Source organism: Astatotilapia calliptera, chromosome 7 (genome assembly GCF_964374335.1).
Source record: "Astatotilapia calliptera chromosome 7, fAstCal68.1, whole genome shotgun sequence".
NCBI lineage: Eukaryota > Metazoa > Chordata > Actinopteri > Cichliformes > Cichlidae > Astatotilapia > Astatotilapia calliptera.
In genome coordinates, this window is record NC_137428.1 from 12,787,246 (window position 1) to 12,804,491 (window position 17,246).

Here is a 17,246-nt window from a genome sequence, read left to right on the forward strand (position 1 = left end):
GACCTACAGAGTCAGGCTTTTGTATTGCTGATGGTTGAAATAATGACACCACATAGTTAAAAGTCTGATGTTCAGGGACTGTAGTTCTCTACACAGTTTAGGCAGTTTCCACCTGTTTTTATTTAAATTTAAATTGTCAAAATCACCATACGCATTGGTTTTACCTATCCTGACCTTTCTTTCTTATTATGTATTTTGTTGTTTGAACTACCTAATGAGTAGTTTTCTCTTTTGGTTTGCTGTGATATTCAGTTCAGTTTAATTTGATTTATAATGTGCCAAATCATGCCAACAATCACCTCAATGGGCTTTATAATGTAAGGTAAACAGCTTGCAATGGTAGAGAGAAAACTCCAACAAACAAACTATGCTTTTTGACCAAGCAGTTGTTGACAGTGGAAAGAAAAGTTCCTTTCTAACCTTGGGCAGAACCAGGCTGAGGGAGAGGCAGGAATATACAGTAGAGAGATACTCCCATACAGCTTATGACAAAATTTGATTCAATTTGATTGATGACCCTAATCATGACCTTTTGACCTCCCCCCTCCCCCCCGGAAGTGTGTAATTTGATCCCCTAAGCGTGACGAATTGCATCCGGAGAAGGGAGGGGGGAAACCCCCGGTGCATCCGGAGAAGGGAGGGGGAAACCCCCGGAAGCGCGCCACCTGTTGCGCCACCTGTTGTTGGAAAAAAAAGAAAAAAGTTTTTAGAGGGAGGGAGGGTCTGCGGCAGGGGAGGGGAATAAAAGCAGAGAGGAGGCCGTCACAATTTCTAGGCACAGACGCAAGATGGATCCTTTCATTCTGCAGCCCATCAGCGTTCCTGTGTATTTGGACGGCGAAGAGATCTGCTCTCCCGAGGCCGCTAGCATGGGAGGCAGCAGCAGCGAGTGGTCCTCGCCGATTATCAGCGACACCCCCGTATACAGTAACAGATCCGAAGCAACCGCCGCTCCGCGGAAAGAAGGCTTTGAGTATGACATATTCAAATACAGCATATTTACTATGGAAGGCCTCGATCCAGACCTTGCGACCCTACCGGAAATACTCCGGAAGTGTCTAGTCATTTTCAGACCTGATGCGTCATGTTCCTTAAGCATGAGGGGAGGGGTATGGTTGCTGAAGCATAGGGGTGATGCAGCAGCAGTTGACTCTGTGCTGTATAGAGAGACAGAGCGGCAGTTAGTTTTCCACAAACTCATAGTTTGAATTCTGTTTCAATATTATGACAATTTTCTCTGTATTTTATTTATTTATTTTTTTTACAATAGCGGATGTCATTTTACTTTCTTAAGCTGCACCGGCGCTTGTAATGGGAAAAAAAGAGTGACTTCCTGTAGAGAACTGTTTCTTTCAATAGTATTTTATTTTCCTATAATACAGACGCAGTAAAAAAAACCTTTAAGATGATCAGCCTAGCAACAAATTGCATTTTTAGGCTACACCATAGCTTGTGATGAAAAGAAGAACTTTCTATCCGCTTGTAACCTACAGGCTGCCTACCCCGTATGTGTAAAAATGAATAAATATCCCTTAGTGAATACTTTTCTTTGAATACTACTTTTCCTTTTGAGAGTCCCTTTTTACAAGGGACTGAAAAACAAACCATAATTGCCGTGACAGGCGATCTTGTTTCACACACACACACACACACCGCGGGTCAAGGAGGAATGAGACAGCGGTAGAGTTTTTTTCTTCATTACTTTTACAATGGGTTTTCTCAATAGACAGAAAATGATGACGCTGAGGAGTCAACAGCCGATATTATCATTGCTTGTAACCCGGTAAATAATTTCGTACATCTCCCCATAAAATAAGCCTTAGTGGAAAAAGCTCATATTCGAATAAGTTTATTAAAGCCCCCCCCTCTGTGGGAAAGAGTTTTTTTCTCAGTTTAAACCATGAGGCGAGTTTTGTCAACAGGAGGCGAGTTTTGTCACGAGCAAGAACAAGGGCAGACAACTGTTGCCCATAAAGTAAAACAAATATCCGCCTCTAAGTCGTATTTTACGACTGCAGAATGTGGAAAACAGACAACCCTCACAAGAAGGCACCCAAAAAAAAAAAAAAAAAAAAAAAAGGAAATTGGATACACCATACTTATAGTATGAAGGTAAAATCATTGATGGTAAATGTAGCCTGAAAATTATATTGTGATATTTTAGAAAACTAAAATGAACAATATAAAAAAAGCAATAATTATAAGTAAATGAAGGAGATTATCATATTCTTTTTTCAAGTGGCACTTTGGTGGACGTGTTATATTTAGGTCACATATCACCAGGTGCTAGCATCTTGAGTACAGCCACGTATTCAGATGTCACTGATGTCGTGTTTTTTGCTTCAAGCAGTGAAACACAATTTAATATTTCCATCTTAAGCAGGATAATATTTGAAAATGACTGCGCTTTGTTGCAAGTTGTTGAAACAGCTCCCTGTTTCATTGCTAAATTGTCAAAGGAAGCAGAATAACAGCTCTATGGAACATAAACATTTCTATAGCAATAATATTAAAATATGACTTTTTTATATCACAAAAAATGTTTATCTGTATTATTGTGAATGATATGATATGGCACAGCCTTGGGTGTAATGTTGCATGTTTTTTTTTAAATATACTAAAGTTGCTGTAAAAATTAATCCTTAATTCTGAGAGGTTAGACATTCATTGGCCTTTTTTTTTTTTTTATTGTGATCCACTGATTCACTTTGAAAGGCAGCATTACTCAGACAAAAAACAATGTCATAGTTTTCCATGTGGGCACATCACAGTACATAAGTAGTAATATACCTATACCTATTTTTGCCCCCCACACCCCGAGGGCATTCCCCCCCCCTCTCCCCCCCCCCCCCCCCCACCCCGAGGGCATTTTCCCCCCTCCCTATCCCCCGCCGCGTCCGTGTGCGTGTGCACGTGCGCGAGAACGGACTTTTTGCATGTGCGTGTGTGTCCAGGGGTCATATGAGTTCACATGTGTTTAATAGAGTATTATTTAATGAAACCATTATGTGTTTTAATTAAACTCTTTTTAAAGGATTGTATAGGTCTCAGAGTTCTGTTATTTAGACATAGATTATTTAATTTAACTACTTTAGGGGTATTTTAACTAGTTAGGAGCCTTTTGCATTTTCTTCAGTGCTATTTAGGAGCAAATAACAGGTATCCCTTTAGAAATAAACAGTGATACTTCTAAAAACCGTGTATTCCCACACAGCATTTAATTTAGCTAGTTTAGGAAGATTTCACTTTTCTAATAGTTTCACAGGCTAGTAGTTTTTTGTTTTTGTTTTTTGAATAGAGCACCACAAACAACATGTACAGTGGGGCAAAAAAGTATTTGGTCAGCCACCGATTGTGCAAGTTCCCCCACTTAAAATGATGACAGAGGTCAGTAATTTGCACCAGAGGTACACTTCAACTGTGAGAGACAGAATGTGAAAAAAAAAAAATCCATGAATTCACATGGTAGGATTTGTAAAGAATTTATTCGTAAATCAGGGTGGAAAATAAGTATTTGGTCACCTCAAACAAGGAAAATCTCTGGCTCTCACAGACCTGTAACGTCTTCTGTAAGAAGCTTTTCTGTCCCCCACTCGTTACCTGTATGAATAGCACCTGTTTGAACTCATCATCTGTATAAAAGACACCTGTCCACAGCCTCAAACAGTCAGACTCCAAACTCCGTCATGGCCAAGACCAAAGAGCTTTCGAAGGACACCAGGAAAAGTATTGTAGACCTGCACCAGACTGGGAAGAGTGAATCTACAATAGGCAAGCAGCTTGGTGTGAAAGAATCAACTGTGGGAGCAATCATCAGAAAATGGAAGACATACAAGACCACTGATAATCTCCCTCCATCTGGGGCTCCACGCAAGATCTCATCCCGTGGGGTCAAAATGATCATGAGAACGGTGAGCAAAGATCCCAGAACCACACGGGGGGACCTGGTGAATGAGCTGCAGAGAGCTGGGACCAAAGTAACAAAGGTCACCATCAGTAACACACTACAACGGCAGGGAATCAAATCCCGCAGTGCCAGACGTGTTCCGCTGCTGAAGCCAGTGCATGTCCAGGCCCATCTGAAGTTTGCCAGAGAGCACATGGATGATACAGCAGAGGATTGGGAGAATGTCATGTGGTCAGATGAAACCAAAGTAGAACTTTTTGGTATAAACTCAACTCGTCGTGTTTGGAGGAAGAAGAATACTGAGTTGCATCCCAAGAACACCATACCTACTGTGAAGCATGGGGGTGGAAACATCATGCTATGGGGCTGTTTTTCTGCCAAGGGGACAGGACGACTGATCCGTGTTAAGGACAGAATGAATGGGGCCATGTATCGTGAGATTTTGAGCCAAAACCTCCTTCCATCAGTGAGAACTTTGAAGATGAAACGAGGCTGGGTCTTCCAACATGACAATGATCCAAAACACACCGCCCGGGCAACAAAGGAGTGGCTCCGTAAGAGGCATTTGAAAGTCCTGGAGTGGCCTAGCCAGTCTCCAGACCTCAACCCCATAGAAAATCTGTGGCGGGAGTTGAAAGTCCGTGTTGCTCGGCGACAGCCCCAAAACATCACTGCTCTCGAGAAGATCTGCATGGAGAAATGGGCCAAAATACCAGCTACTGTGTGTGCAAACCTGGTAAAGACCTATAGTAAACGTTTGACCTCTGTTATTGCCAACAAAGGTTATGTTACAAAGTATTGAGTTGTATTTTTGTTATTGACCAAATACTTATTTTCCACCCTGATTTACCAATAAATTCTTTACAAATCCTACCATGTGGATTCATGGATTTTTTTTTCACATTCTGTCTCTCACAGTTGAAGTGTACCTCTGGTGCAAATTACTGACCTCTGTCATCATTTTAGGTGGGGGAACTTGCACAATCGGTGGCTGACTAAATACTTTTTTGCCCCACTGTATCCCTTTAGAAATAAACTGTGATACTTCTAAAAGTATCAACCTCAATGTGGCTTTATTGCAACTAGTCCTATAATTATCTACTAGTCTGCAACAGTTAGACTCGCTGATTACACATAGCTGATTTAACTACTTTAGGGGCATTTCACGTTTCTAAAAGTTTCACAGACCAATAGTTTTAAATAGAGCACCGCAAACAACATGTATTTCTTTTAGAAATAAGCTGTGATACTTCTAAAAAAACACATATTCCCACACTCTGTAACAGTTAGACAGAGGGGGTGCAGCTAGGCTCCCAACAGTCTGCAAAAGAAGTCATGAAGCAAACAAAAGAGGCTCCTTATCAAGAGCATCCCAGCCCAAAGGTGTATATACACAAACAGTTAATGGCTTTAATGCAACTAGTCTTATCATGTCAGAGGCCAGCAGAAACCATGACCAACAGAGTCTCCAAAGACTTTCCACCTTTCTTCCTTACATCACACTCTTTTATCTCTACATCTCAGAGGTCAACTGAAAGTAGCCCCACCTATATAAAAACACCCCATCAGACACACAGTAATTTCCTCAGCACTTCACAACTGCCGCAAGGTATATCGTTTTAACTTTTTATTTTTTCACTTGAATGTGCGTTGGAGCCGACTTTGCTACCCGCACAAAGCGTTTCTGACAGTCGGGCGCTGCTTATACAATAGAGAAAAGCAACAATACAGAGTGTTTTCTCTGCTCCAAGAAATCCGAGGGCCTTTCACAAGGTAAGCATGTCTGTTATACCCAGGGCATAAATGTCTGTATGTCAGTGCTAATTATTCAAAACCTGTTTAAAACGTGACACATATGTTGTCCGAAAACATTTCCTCTAAATTTGCAAAGTTACTGATTTAAAAAATATATATTTTCGAATTTTTAGTTGCATGTCAAACATATGATAGACTCTTGAGCATATTTATATAGCTAAATTCGCAATGGTATAACCGTGCTAAATAAAAGAGTCCCAAGCACCAATGCACTCTAATCCACTCTGCTAAACTGTATGTTGATAAGTACATGAAGCGTACCTCTACCTCTACAGCTGAAAACAGTTTGTATCCGCACTCTGAGGATCTGCTGAATTGTTTTTAATAAGGCACTTTTTGACGAACAGCAGATGATGAAATCCTCTTCATTGTAGAAACTGTCCCTAAGCTATTGTTGCTCATACTTACTGAGGTCCCTAGCTACTTCCTTACTATGTCAGTAAACTTTTTTGAAAAGGAAGCTGTTGTAGATTTAAAGAAACATCTTAATTGAAGCAAAGGCAAAAAAAAAAACTGGAATGAATTTTATGTGACTGTTCATATTAAAGCCAACAAGTGAAAATCCAAAAAATGGCTTCAATCCTTTGTATTAATGATCTCCCCCCCCCTCTCTCTCTCTGTGTGTGTGTGTGTGTGTGTGTGTGTGTGTGTGTGTGTGTGTGTGTGTGTGTGTGTGTGTGTGTGTGTGTGTGTGTCCTCACAGAAGGAAGGTCACAGCAGGAGCTTTTCTCAAACGCATTACCAATCAGTTTTTTACAAGAAGTGTAGCTCACACAATGGTATAAATGTATTCTTTGCGATACTTTATAAATATGAAACTAAAGATTTTGAGTTCGTGCACATTGTGAAGCAAGAATCTAAATATTTGTGTCACAATGATTTCTATAAAAGGGTGTTGTTTGTGGGGATAATGCAACAAATCTTTTGTGCGTCCTATTAATGATCAATGATAATTGAAGAGGAACCCAGGCTCGGGACATTTTCATGACAAGTGACAGCGCAGACATCTACTTATGAGAGAACATGTTTTATCATCATAAACACGGTGATATGAAGCATCGTTAAAGTGTCACTTCAGTAATGTTGACTCATGTTTTTAATAATGACTTTAAAACACTAAACTCTAATTTCTGTGGTTATTTTAAGTTTACAGAATATAACATGTTGTAAGACGACCAGTTTTACTTCTCACTGTACGTGTTATGTGTATCTATTTATCATGTATGCTACTTTGCTCTGTGGACTGTAAAATGTTTCATTGTGTTCATGAAATAAACCAGACTTTCACTGTCTGCATCTTTTACTGTTTTTCTGCTTTTGTTCACTCCAAGTTTGACAAAACCTACAGATATCCAGAGTTAACTCACTAACAATGTGGAGCAGTCACAGTGTATTTAGCTGCTTTTTCCCTGAACACAACCAACTGAGAGAAACGCCTGTAGGCCTCACTTTGGTCATTTGAACGCTGAAGGAGATTTGTTCCATAGACACCTTATACTAGTGTTTCCTGCATTTAATCCATCACTACTATGTTCTATATAAATCCAGATTCCTTTTATAGTTTGCAGTGAAATTTGTTAAACCATTGCTTAATGGGGCAGAAGTACAAGTCACTCTTTACTAACACATTTGTAGATGAGTTTATAACTGAACAACACAGCTAGCAGTCTCACACACTCTTTAGGTTTTTCAAGTTATGTGTGTAAGGGTTTAGTCTATCAAACCTTACCCTTTTCTCCCCAGTATCACAACAGTATGACTCCCAAAGTACGGTTCAGTAAACAACCAATGATTCTAAAGACAGAACAGAAAGATACAGTTGGAAGATGAATGATTGCGTTTTTATGATGCGTAGTAAAACGACCCCCTCTTCTTCTTCTCTGTGCTGGTGTTGGTGTGTGTGTGTGTGTGTGTGTGTGTGTGTGTGTGTGTGTGTGTGTGTGTGTGTGTGTGTGTGTGTGTGTGTGTGTGTGTGTGTGTGTGTGTGTGTGTGTGTGTGTGCGTGCCTTAGAAGTCAATTAATACATTAGCCATACTTAAAAAACATCTGAATTTCATTTAGAACTGAGATTCTAAGTTGTAAGCAGGGTTAGGGTTAGGGCATCTTCCAACCCTTCTGCTCAATCAACCATCAGAGTGACAGAACTTGGTACATATTTGGTACTTGGTACCAGGGATACTGAGCAATCTTTAGTCTCTGAAGATCCAGCCACGAACCCTACATTTGAAGATTGGAGTGAAGACGCACCGTATTCACCAGTGTCAGAGTGGAGCACACCCCCCTCACCACCACAGCTGTGGACTATGGACACTGACAACAAGGAAGATTTTTTGTATTTCGGCGACTCTCCCGACATTGATGAGGTAGACTGGACATGGCCACCCTTCCAAGGCCCTGAGAGATTACCGGAACAGCTATGGGATAATGATGAGGACTTACCCTATGTACCCACGTAACCGGTGATGAATTGTGAAGTTACAGTTCTTTTCTGAAAAAGCATTTTTATTTTTGTATATAAATAAATGTTGATGTTGTGCTATGGGATTGTATGTTTCAAGTTTACTTATAATGTGCCAAATCACTACAACAGGCGGCTCAAGACGATGCCATCCAGAGTAAGGATCTTGTTAGCCACAGTGTTTCTAAGATTTTTACGCCCCGTTACAATAACCTCAGTTCTATCTGAACTTAGAAGCAGAAAATTAAAGCTCATTATGTGTCTAAGACATCCCGGCAGTTTAACCAATAAAAGCGGGTATCATATGCATAGCAGTGAAAATGTATGCTATGCTATGCCTTCTAAAGCGCATATGATGTAAACAAAACTGGTCTTTGCACAGAAGCCTGTGGAGCTTCATAATTAAGCTCAGTGTGTGAAGCGGCGGTTGCTTCGGATCTGTTACTGTATACGGGGGTGTCGCTGATAATCGACGAGGACCACTCGCTGCTGCTGCCTCCCATGCTAGCGGCCTCGGGAGAGCAGATCTCTTCGCCGTCCAAGTACACAGGAACGCTGCTGGGCTGCAGAATGAAAGGATCCATCTTGCGTCTGTGCCTAGAAATTGTGACGGCCTCCTCTCTGCTTTTATTCCCCTCCCCTGCCGCAGACCCTCCCTCCCTCTAAAAACTTTTTTCTTTTTTTTCCAACAACAGGTGGCGCAACAGGTGGCGCGCTTCCGGGGGTTTCCCCCTCCCTTCTCCGGATGCACCGGGGGTTTCCCCCCTCCCTTCTCCGGATGCAATTCGTCACGCTTAGGGGATCAAATTACACACTTCCGGGGGGGAGGGGGGAGGTCAAAAGGTCATGATTAGGGTCATCAATCAAATTGAATCAAATTTTGTCATAATCTGTATGGGAGTATCTCTCTTACAGTGAACAGTAAGGGTGATGACAGGATAAAAGACACTGTGGACGAGAGCCAGAGATCAATAATAACTGATGATTAAATGCAGAGTGGTGTATAAACACATAGTAAAAAAGATGAGTGAAGAATAATAATGATGGATTGCTTTTATATAGCGCTTTTCTAGGCACCCAAAGTGCTTTACAATTCCACTATTCATTCACTCTCACATTCACACACTGGTGGAGGCAAACTACAGTTGTAGCCACAGCTGCCCTGGGGCAGACTGACAGAAGCGCACCATCGGCCCCTCTGGCCAACACCAGTAGGTGGTAGGGTAAAGTGTCTTGCCCAAGGACACAACGACCAGGACAGGGAGAGAGCAGGGGGATCGAACGGGCAACCTTCCGGTTACAGATGAGCTTCCTAATCCCCTGAGCCCCCCATGAAGAAACACTCCATGCCCCCAGCAGACTACACCAATTGTAGCATAGGTATTTTATTTTAAATTCAATTCTGAAATTACAGGGAGCCAATTTAGAAAGTGTTAGGTCTGCACCTGCAGGCCTTGCTAGCTCAGAGACTTATCACCGTGAACACAGCAAGACAATTAGAGCTCGATCGGTTTTTACTTGCGCAAGGGAAGCCTGATCAGGATCTTGGAGCTCCAAGTTTTTCACCTGATCCCAGACAACTACAACTCCAGCCTTCCCTCGCAACCCTTTTATTAACTTCAGCGGTTACACAAAAATCTCATTAATCATGCGACAGATAAGACACTCACATGTGAACATGTGACGTGTGCGTCTGTGATATGTTAGCATGTAATGTGTATGTGTGTGTGTGTCTGAGCATGTGATGTGATCATGTGATGTTTGTGTGTGTATGTGTGTGGAAAACAGAGGTGAGCATTCTTGCTAAAGATCTAATCATCTTGCACAGTGACAACCATATTGATTCATAATTCTCTAACAGAAAGTATGGGAGAAATATGCTCTATTTTGTCCCTGTTAGTATTCTTTTCATTGACGTCTCATTCAGGGAAAGTGTCAAATCTGAAAATAGATATTAAATTAAACCATACCAAAATAAAGTGATCTCTCTCCTTTCATCTCAACATTGCTGTCATAAAGTTGATTGCCTGTCAGTTAATGTGTAGATTCAGCCTTTAGACTGAACAGGCTGATCCAGAAGGCAAGCTCTGTTCTAGGATCCCCTCTGGACCCAGTGAAGGTGGGGAATGACAGGAGAATGGTGGCTAAGCTGTCATCCCCTGATGGACAACATCTCCCACCCCATGCAGGAGACTGACAGCACTGAACAGCTCCTTCAGTGGCAGACTGCGGCACCCATGATGTGGGATGGAGAGATTCTGCAGGTCTTTCTTTCCTACTGCTGTCGGACTCTACAACAAAGACTTCGCCGCTGACCAAATACACACATCCACACATGTGCAATAACGCTAAGTGCATTTTTTTTTTCTGAAAACTTAGTATTTTATTCTATTGCATATAGTATGTTATTCTTTTTATTGTATCCTATTCCATTGTTTTTCTTAATTTTTGCTGCTGTAACTTTGCACTGTCCACTTCAATCTTGTAAGAGACTGCAGCACTCCTATGTCTCTAAGGGTGTGGGAGCATTAGCTTGACTAGGGGTTGAGTCCATTAACAATGAATGGAGCTGGGGAAGTTGAGAGCTATGGAAACACAGCTACCATTAAACAAGTAAACTAATTTCAGTGATTGAACATCATAACAGTTTACTATGGCTAATCAACTTATCCAACATGTGTGATGTAGAGAAGCTGGAGTGTGACAACGTTGTTAATAACTTCTTTAGTACATTAGCAAGAAAAGCTATGACAGTGATGCAGAATGGACAGCTCTGACCATATCTGCTATAATAAAACAGGCAAGTTGCTGTCACTATATTCTTCATTTCCAGTTAATACTTGTACAGCTGCTGTTATTGTGTGTATATATACATATATATATATATATATTTATATATTTATATTTCTTCATACATTCTTATATAGTTCTATGCTGTGTATTGTGTATTTTGTTGTACAGTTATTTTATTTTCAACTTTAATTTTTATATTTTATCTTATTCTTTCCCAGTTAAATTTACCCTTCATTCTAATTTGTGTTGTACAGTTATTTCATTTTTAACTTTAATTTTTTTTGGGCAGCACGGTGGCGCGGTGGTTAGCACTGTTGCTGCACAGCAAGAAGGTCCTGAGTTCAATTCCATCATCAGGCCGGGGTCTTTCTGTGTGGAGTTTGCATGTTCTCCCCGTGTTTGCGTGGGTTCCCGCCGGGTACTCTGGCTTCCTCCCACTGTCCAAAGACATGCAGCTTGTGGGGATAGGTTAATTGGATAATCCAAATTGCCACTAGGAGTGAATGTGAGCGCGAATGGTTGTCTGTCCCTGTGTGTTGGCCCTGTGACAGACTGGCGACCTGTCCAGGGTGTACCCTGCCTCTCGCCCTACGACAGCTGGGATAGGCTCCAGCGCCCCCCGCAACCCTGAAAAGGATAAGCGGAAGTGGATGGATGGAACTTTAATTTTTATATTTTATTCTTTCCTAGTTAAATTTACCCTTTTTAATTTTTCATATTTATTTCCTATCTTATTCATAGCCTTTTCCTTTTCTTTCTTTTTTTTCCCTTTAGGTCACGAGCAGTTGTCTAAGCATTTCACTGCATATCGTACTGTGTATGACTGTGTACGTGACAAATAAAATTTGAATTTGAATTTGAATTTGAAGTTGTTTAGGTGCAGGCTCAGCATTGCTTTCAAACATCTATGAGAACGTTTGAATTTATTATGTTTAACCAGCTCTGTTGCCAACACTCCACTTTCATTTTTTCATATTTTAATCCCTTCTATAGGTTGACTGTATGTAATACACTGCTGAAGCCTTTCAATTCACCTGATCTTTTTGTTTTTTTAGAATTTTAATATACTTTTTGAAAAATTAAGATTTAGGATTGTGTTTCTGAGCTTATGAACAACAATCATATTTTCATAGTATGAGGTCCTCACAGGACAGCCACTGTTAAAATATAATTTATAGAATATGATTCTAAACATTAAAAACATTTGAAATGATCTTAAACATGTTATTCAACTTAACATTGATGGGAAACATTTTTCTGCTGAAGAATTATTTTTACCTTAGATACTTTTCATTTATGCATTTTTATGTATAATGAGGTGCTTTCGTTGTGTGTTAACTGAATGGTTTGAAAAACTTCCCCACCATGTGTCACATTCAGGTAATAATATATTTTTTAAATAATACAGTAGATGTTCATTTAACTATAACAGTAATGATCCATACATTTTCTTATCCTTGTCAGGGTCTGCAGAGCTGCAGCCTGACAGGTGGCTGTAGTATGTTACTGCTGTTCTTTCTTTTGGATACACACTCTCTCTTTCTAGTCCTTGTCAGTACTCTCACTGCAACATTTTGGATCAACTGAAGGCTTGTTAAGGAGTTTTAGTGAATGAATAGTCCATCTGAGAAGTAATAAATGCATGAACTGGCTTTTCAGCATCACTCTGAGACAGGATGTTTCTAATTTTAGAGCTGTTGTGCAAATGCAGAAAGTACTGATGCATTTTTGATTAATATGTGCATTGAAGGACATACTCCTGGAGGCCATGGTAATGCCATCCAGAGTCCATAAACCTTGCTTTCTCCAAGTTAGTGGATTGGACTGGGAGTAAAACAAAAGTTCCCCTTAGATTTTTCCAAAAAATGTAGTTGTTTTAACTGCCCCTTAGGGGCAGACCCATTGTTCCACATGGGCCTGTCTTCCAGTGCAAGGCCTGTTTGCGCAGACTGAAGGGCAAAGACATACGAGTCAGTAGCCATCGCATCAAAGTCTATGCCAACAGAACAGCACAGGTTTTTCAAATATTCTGTGTAAAATCATACATTTCAGGTTATTTCACCAGGGCCAGTGTTGATGGCTGATACCATCCACATTACACCAGGGCTTGCGGTGCTGGCTGATGCCATCCACATTTTTCCAGGGCCTGTGTTTCTGGATTAGGCCAACTACATTTCAACAGGACCTGTGCTGCTCGTTGATGCCATCCACATTACACCAGGGACAGTGCTTCCAGTGAGGCCATCTTCACCACACCAGGGCCTGCGTTGCTGGATCATACCATCCACATTACACCAGGGCCTGTGCTACTGGCTGAGGTCAACTACATTTCACCAGGGCTTATGTTGCTGGCTAAGGCCATCTACATTTCACCAGGGCCTGTGCTGTAAGTAAGTAAGTAAAATTTATTTATATAGCACATTTCACAGATAACAATCACAAAGTGCTTTACAATAAGATCAGACATACAAGTTAAAATTAATTAAAAGCCCGTTTGTATAAAAATGTCTTCAGCTGCTTTTTAAAGGAGTCAGTAGAGTCTAGACAGCGTAAACACAACGGCAGAGAGTTCCACAGCCTAGGTGCCAGTGTCTGAAAAGTCCGATCCCCACGTGTTTTAAACCTAGTACGTGGGACCACCAGTAGCCTCTGACTTGAAGACCTAAGTGCTCGGGATGAAGCATGAGGTTTCAGCAGGTCAGAGATATACTGAGAAGCTTCACCGTGCAGAGCTCTAAAAGTTACAACTAAAATTTTAAAATGAACCCTAAAATTTACAGGCAACCAATGAAGAGAAGCCAAAACTGGAGTAATGTGTGACCTCTTGTTTGTACCAGTTAAAAGTCTTGCCGCTGCATTCTGTACAGACTGAAGGCGATCCAGAGCTGATTTGTTGAGACACGTAAAAAGACCGTTACAATAATCCAAACGAGAAGAGATAAAAGCATGAATAATCATCTCAAGTTCTGCCTTTGACACCAGTAGTCTGAGTTTAGAAATGTTTCTTAGATGATAAAAACAGTTCCGGAAGAGTTGTTTAGAGTGTTTCTCAAGAGACATTGAACTGTCAAATATAACACCTAGGTTTCTGATACTCGACTGAAATGAAGGGTCTAAAAAACTGATATGCAGCCTAATTTCTGAGAGCATGTGATCAGGTGCAATAATCAAAGTTTATGTTTTATCTGCATTTAACTGAAGGAAATTGTCATTTAACCATTGTTTGATTTCTGACAGACAATTATTTAAACAAGACAATTTATACAACTCAGAAGCTTTGAAAGAACAGTACAACTGAATGTCATCAGCATAGAGATAATAAGAAATATTATTGTAATGTCTGATAATGTGGCCTAGAGGAAGTATATACAGCAAAAAGAGAATAGGACCTATAACAGATCCTTGAGGTACCCCAGAAGGCAGAACTGATGTTTCCGACAGCACATGATTTATACAGATAGTAAAGGATCTCTCAGATAGATACAACATAAACCATTTTAAAACAACACCAGTAATCCCAAACAAGTCCTTCAGCCTATTTATCATGATGCTGTGATCAACAGTATCAAAAGCAGAGCTGAGATCCAACATAACCAGAACAGTGTACTCTCCAGAGTCTGCTGCCATCAGAATGTCACTAGACACTTTAAGCAAAGCGGTTTCAGTGGAGTGCAATTTGCGGAAACCAGACTGGAAAATGTCCAGAACATTGTTCTTTTCCAAAAAGTTGTTCTGCAACTGTTTTTTCCAAGATCTTTGACACCAATGGTAATTTTGATATTGGCCTGTAACTGCTTGGAAGAGATGGGTCAAAATTTGGTTTCTTTAATATTGGTTCAACAATAGCTTGTTTAAAATAGCTGGGAACTGAGCCAGTATAAAGAGAAGTATTAATTATTTCCAGAATACAGGCCTCATCTAACAACAGTGGGCCTGGTGAAATGTGCATGATATCGGTCAGCACCACAGGCCCAGGTGTAATGTGGATGGCATCAACTAGCAGCAGAGGCCCTGGTCGGGTGAAGATGGCCTCACAGGAAGCACTGTCCCTGGTGTAATGTGGATGGTAGAAGCCAACAACAGTGGCCCTGGTGAAATGTGGATGGTATTGGTCAGCACCACACACCCTGGTGTAATGTGAATAGCCTTAGCCAACACCACTGGCCCTGGTGAAATGTGCATGATATTGGTCAGCACCACAGGCCCAGGTGTAATGTGGATGGCATCAATGAGCAGCAGAGGCCCTGGTCGGGTGAAGATGGCCTCACAGGAAACCCTGTCCCTGGTGTAATGTGGATAGTAGAAGCCAACAACAGTTGCCCTGGTGAAATGTGGATGGTATTGGCCAGCACCAAATTCCCTGGTGTAATGTGGATGGCCTCAGCCAACAGTACAGGCCCTGGTGTGGTGAAGATGGCCTCACAGGAAGCACTGTCCCTGATGTAAAGTGTATGGCCTCAGCCAACAACAGTGGTCCTGGTGAAATGGTGATGGTATTGGCCAGCACCACAGGCCCTGGTGTAATGTGAATGTCTTCACCCAGTAGCACAGACCCTTGTGTATTTTGGATCGCATCAGCCAGCAACACAAACCCTGGTGAAATGTGGATGGTATCAACGAGTAGCACAGGCCCTGGTGTAATGTGGAGGGCCTCATCCAGCACCACAGGCCCTGGTGTGGTGAAGATGGCCTCACAGGAAGCACTGGCAGTGGTGTAATGTGGATGGCCTCAGCCAACAACAGTGGCCCTGGTGAAATTTGGATTATATTGGCCAGCACCACAGGCCCTGGTGTAATGTGGATGGCATCAACGAGTAGCACAGGCCCTGGTGAAATGTAGTTGGCCTCAGCCAGTAGCACAGGCCCTGGTGTAATGTGGATGGCATGAGCCAGCAATGCAGGCCCTGCTGAAATGTGGATGGCCTCAGCCAGCAACGCAGGCCCTGGTGTGGTGAAGATGGCCTCCTAGGGAGCACTGGCCCTGGTGTAATTTGGATGGCATCAGCCATGACCACAGGCCCTGGTGAAATGTAATTGTCCTCAGCCAGTAGCACAGGCCCTGTTGTAATGTGGATTGCCTCATCTAACAATACTGTCCCTTGTGAATAATGGATGGTATTGGTCAGCACCACACACCCTGGTGTAATGTGAATGGCCTTAGCCACACCACTGGCCATGGTGAAATGTGCATGATATCGTCAGCACCACAGGCCCTGGTGTAATGTGGATGGCATCGACGAGCAGCAGAGGCCCTGGTGGGGTGAATATGGCCTCACTGGAAGCACTGTCCCTGGTGTAATGTGTATGGCCTCAGCCAACAACAGTGGCCCTGGTGAAATGTGGATGGTATTGGCCAGCACCACAGGCCCTGGTGCAATGTAAATGTCCTCAGCCAAGTCAAGTAAAGTCAAGTTTATTTATAAAGCACATTTAAAAACAACCAAGGCTGACCAAAGTGCTGTACAATAAAATACAAATATAAAATACAATAAAGCGCAAGTACATAAAACACCTCACTGATAAAACAATAAGTTAAAACAGTAAGTTAAACCTTGGTAAAAGCCAATGAGAAGAGGTGAGTTTTAAGAGCAGTTTTAAAAGTTCCTAGGCTTGTGGAGAATCTGATGTGAGGAGGTAAACTGTTCCACAGTCTGGGTGCAGCCACAGCAAAAGCCCTCTCTCCCCTAGTCTTTAATCTGTACCTGGGAACATCTAAAAGCATCAGGTCTGCTGACCTCAAAGATCTCCTGGGGCGGTAAATGCTAAGAAGCTCTGCCAGGTAAGGAGGTGCAGTACCGTTAAGAACCTTAAAAACCAGCAGTAAAATTTTAAAATCAATCCTAAAAGCAACTGGGAGCCAGTGGAGAGAGCAGAGGACCGGAGTGATGTGGTCTCTCTTTTTGGAACCGGTCAGCATGCGAGCAGCAGCGTTCTGCACCAGTTGGAGGCGATGCAGACAGGAAAGATCTAAACCAGCATAAAGGGAGTTACAGTAGTCCAGCCGTGATGTAATAAAAGCATGGACCACCCTTTCTAGATCGCTCCTGCACAGGTGGGACTTGACTTTAGCTAAAATCCGTAGATGATAAAAAGATCCCTTGACTACGGAGCTGATTTGTTTATCAAGTTTAAAAGCACTGTCAAAAGTAACACCGAGGCTCTTAATGGAGGAAGTACATTTGAAAGTTAGGGGTCCCATAAAATCAAAGGAAAGGTTGGGGTCTTTAGGAAGCCCAAACTCAATGACTTCAGTTTTACTTTCATTTAGATGT

At 41.7% G+C, this 17,246-nt stretch overlaps 1 long non-coding RNA gene across 1 annotated transcript; it reads left to right on the plus strand.

The window, feature by feature from the left end:
* The first annotated feature begins 3,725 nt into the window (after positions 1 to 3,725).
* Positions 3,726 to 7,018, plus strand: LOC145429677 (uncharacterized). Its single transcript, XR_013909946.1, has 2 exons — positions 3,726 to 5,680; positions 6,426 to 7,018. It is a non-coding gene; the product is annotated as an uncharacterized LOC145429677 (long non-coding RNA).
* Positions 7,019 to 17,246: the final 10,228 nt, after the last annotated feature.